Source organism: Saccoglossus kowalevskii, chromosome 13 (assembly GCF_978046115.1).
Source record: "Saccoglossus kowalevskii chromosome 13, keSacKowa6.1, whole genome shotgun sequence".
Lineage (NCBI taxonomy): Eukaryota > Metazoa > Hemichordata > Enteropneusta > Harrimaniidae > Saccoglossus > Saccoglossus kowalevskii.
The window spans coordinates 37268195-37273005 of record NC_140653.1 but is presented as its reverse complement, the minus strand read 5'-3'; positions in this window follow the sequence as shown (position 1 = coordinate 37273005).

The window sequence follows — 4811 nt, the reverse complement described above, 5'->3', positions numbered from 1 at the left end:
CATAGTCGGACGTTTCCAATTAACGACACTACATTGTTTTCTCTGGACTCTTGTTTGGAACAGTGCCGCGAGGATAGTTATTTTAAATGTGTTATCAACTGCAATGTAAAGTCATTGCTTCTTATGAAATTGTATGTAAAGTTTTATAATAATCTCCAAAATTGTCTGCAGAGGTGTTCAGCTGCCCCGTCTACTTGAAGACTTCTAACAAGAGATGTATCTGTAGTTCTGTAATGAGAGCTTGCCTAATCTCTGCATACAGTTATAAAGTGTAAGCATCTTTAAAAACTGTGTTCTGTTGATGATACCGTACTTTCCTGATCATAAGCCCCTCCCCAAGTATAAGCCCACACCCTCTGTTTTTAGACATTTAACAAGTTGAGAGCATCCCCGAGTATAGGCCCAGGGTGTTTTTGTCGGGGCGTCAATGACATTTACTAAAATGTGTAAGTATAAAGTGTTTCATTGCATAAAAATTGTAATTGGTACAGTAGTTTGGTTCCTGCTTTTATGAGAATACTCGCATTAATTTCAGAGTGCATGGCAAGTGACTGTACGCAGCATAGTAAATATACATTTTCTGTTATGTCATTCACTCAGAATGAACCCTGATGTTGCAATACTGAAGTAATCCATATTTCATCGAGTAGTAACTATCGAAATGCCAAAAATGTGATCAAGTCGTGAAACCTGGTCATAGAACATAGTTTTACTTTTCCGAATAATCTTGACCATTGAGACTATTGTGTGACAAGTAAACTATTCTTAGACGTGACCTGTTGGAAGTTGTTTCATGTCAAATCGTGATGAAAAGCATCATGGCGGAAATTGCTTTGTGTTTGAGTTTGTGAACAATCAAAAACATTCCACAACTATGATAATGATCTTGCCTTTGACTGTTTTCCCAACCCATTTTTACACCGTAAATTCAGACGGTATGTAAACTGTATTTTAATAAAATGTGTGCATTATTATGAACACTTTTGTTTCTTCATTGTTAAGTGTCTTAAAAAAAAAATAAAAAAAAAGGCATATTACAAGTTTATGCCCCTAGGCTTATGATCGGGGTGGGGGGAGCACGGTAGAACCAATTGAGATGCAGAATGTTAATGATACAATTTGTTAAATTGTAAACTACAAGTATTTTATATTAGTTTACCAAAGCCTTGTAGGGCTTTACTACTACCTATCTTTCTCCTTTTTTTTCTTGCCTTTCCAGACCTAAATGTGTTAGATGTTAGGGCACTTTTATAGACATTTGTGAAATTAAATTTGGGAGAAGGGTGTTAGCTGAATAGTGTCAATCTTTTGACAATTGTTGATGTATATACGCATGTTCTTGTGTTCAGCTTGTGAATTTATCTGTAGTCGTTTCACCAAAACAAAGGCATGTAATTACAAGTGTTCATCTTCATTTGATCCTATTTGTTGAATCCCATAGTGCAGCTTCATGGCTCTTCAAAGGTTTTGGCTGCATGAGACTGTTGCTTCCTTTCCTATTTTGATGACTTGTCTTTATCAGTGCAACAGCACATAGTGGGGGGGGGGGGGGGTGATGTACTGATTTAAAAAAAATTTTGAAACCCCCCAGACTATTTTGTGACATTTGGCAATGACTAATATTTTGTATCCGACCTGGTGGATTGAAACTTTTTCTTCCATAGCCTTTGTTGAACGACAAAGTAAACCTTTGCCACTTTTCACAAAAATGAGATCATGCTTTCTTTAAACCAAAAAAAATTGACTGGGACCTGTTTGGGAAATTTGATTCAAGTATTGGGGGGGGGGGGCGACAAAAACAACAAAGTGCCATCCTCCCCACTTCTCTAGAGACGATGCACTACTGTCTATGGGAATCCTAAAAAAAAAAAAAAACTGTTGTGCACCAAAAAAACAATTTCATGTGTACTTGTATGTCAGGATTTTGAGGCAATGAGTGCAAGCAAAACACTCTTGTGTGTCAGATTAACCAGGATTGGGAGAATGGAAGAGCAACTCTTTGTTTCTTCAATAATGATTGTTGGCTTGGTTGTTTATAATTAAATTATTTTCGCGAGTTGTTAAAAAGTGCAAAATTGAACTGTTAACTGTAGCTATGATGTATAGCAATTGGTTTCTAAAACTGAAATGTTCACACTTTGTGTTTAGGTACTGCACTTTCATCAAGCTCTGAAAACTACTCTTGTGATACTGCATTAGCCAATTTTGCCGGATATTTTGAATAGATTATACAAAGGGAATATGCTTCATGTCACTGCTGAAATTTTTTGCAGTATAGAAACATGTCCTTCACAAATGACAGTTATTTGAAAAGTTACCATTTCTTGATATTGACTGTTGCTAAAATGTGTGAATCCTGGAAGAAGTGTGGAAAACTGATTTCTAAATTTGTTATTCTTCATGTGCAAGAGATGTCATCTATCACTTGATTGGTATTGTTGCAATTAATCATAGCCAATCATATTGTAGATTACAAACTGAAAGTTCTTACAGGAACGATAAATACTTTAATTTGTATAATACTAGGTGATGTACACTGTTGAAACTTTCTGAACATGGAGAATGTTTTTTGTTAATATTATACGCTTGTAGAATTGGTGCTGTGAAAAATGTATGCCAAGATATTTAACTTTCAAGGGACTAAAATTATTGCAATTTGCATATTTTGGCCAATATTTTACTGTCATGGTTTACAAAAAAGTACATTCATTGGTTGAGCTGAAGTAATTTTACAGTGTGGGATTGCCTCCCTTGTAGTTTAAATAGGGTTTTCAACAGTAATTATTATTAATGTTATTTTTTAGTAGTAACAATTTAATAAAATGCTCAAATTGTTGTTTGTTGTACTTGTCATCTGAAAGATTATGCGAACCTGCAAGTAGAATGGAATCAAATATGTTGTGCAAAGTTTAGTTGATCCACCTTTGTTGTGAATTACTGCAGACCAGTGATTTTGAGCAGATGTGAATTCATGTGTCAACATTATTTTTTTTAGCTCCGCTCTTGACTTGGTCGAGCAGAGCTTATCGTACAAGTGATTGTCTGTCATCGTCCGTGTCAACTTTTTACTTTTTCGACTTCTTCTTGAAAACTACAATACTTATTGCTTTAATACTTGGTGTATATCTCCCTTGGGCAGACCTCTCTTAGATTTGTTCATTTCATGATATCTTTAATTCTCTAATTTTGGTGAATATTTTTGTAATTTTTGGTTGAAAAGCACAAGTCCAATTGCTTTGATACTATACATATACAATGTAGGTACAACAGGTAGACGTCTCTAAGATTTGTTCATTTTGTGATTCAATTATCTAATTTTGATGAATATTTTGATAAAACGTGATATTTTCGACTTCTTGCTGTAAACAGCAAGTCCAATTGCTTTGATACTATACATATTGTTCATTTTCTAATATCTTCAGTATAGCTATTTTAGCCGAGAGGCTGCTTGTTTCTTTATCCTGTCAGAAATATTTATTTTGAAGCAATTTCTACTGGAATTAATGTTAAATCGGTTCTTGAAAAAATAGTATTCAGAATCGGAATCTCAGTAATTTGTGACAATCGTAAGACTTTTATAACTACACCCTATGATTTTTGTTATGTCCAATATTTGTCGCGCTATTCATAGTCGGGGGGTGGGGGGGATCCTTTTCTAGTGCTTTCTGTCTCCTGACCTAACAACAAAGAAATTTGCTGACATTCATAATAATAACATAACATGTAATCTTTCCTTTCCATAATTAGTACTACATATGAATACCACATATAGGAAGTTTAATGTATGTATCGCACTGCTCCGTCAAAAACACAAAGATGCTTGGCCAAGGCAAAAATAACTTCTGTGATGACGCAAGATAAATTTGTCACTGCCACTCCCTTGCATTTCGCTTCTAATCACAATGTATCTTGGGTAAACTGAGAGAAAATGAAATTCATCTTCCACAACTCTCATCCAACATGACTCACAAATGCCACAGTCTGATGGAATACCAAAATATCAATTTTCATATGTGATCTAAATTGGAATTTTATCAATCCCGTCTGTATTTTGGAATTTGTATGGATTTTAGATAAATTTCTAAATAAATGCATTTAAATGTGTGATGTGGCTTATTCTTTTGTCCAGAATGTCTATGACTATCATCATAAATATTCAAATTCCCAGTTGTATTCCAACACTGAATTTCTTGACTGCATCACAATTACATCTTCAGTAACATCTCTAATATATCAGCAGCAAAATTTGTTTTTCAGTAATCAAAAGAAGTAATTACAGGTATTATGAATGGATTTTTACCTTCATCAAGATCTGCACACATTGCTCCAGATCATCTATATGTATAAAGTTTCATTGAATCTGATGACTGGTTCTTGAGACTTCAGTGTGGAACAGACATACATAAACCAACAAAGGGGCAGCACTAAATTTGCAACGAGATGGTTGATCTTGACGGCAATAGTTGAGGCTGTGGATTTCCTGCCGTTTGCTGAATTTACCACACATTTTCCTGATAACTTTTGACAAACATGGAGTTATATTTTGAAACCTGCAGAAACTTGAGCGAAAGTTCTCAACCTGAAACTCAATACAACAACTGGTGCAGATGTGTGCACATATGTGCTGATAAGCCCAAATGAAACTAATAACACTGAGCAAATTTGATCACTTTTCTATTGAAATGGACAAACCACCTGAATAGTAAACAATCCTATGAAAGGAACAAACCACTTGCATAATAAACAAGCCATTGAAACGGACAAACCACTCAAGTGAGTGGAACAACATGCATTAATACTCAAGTAACATG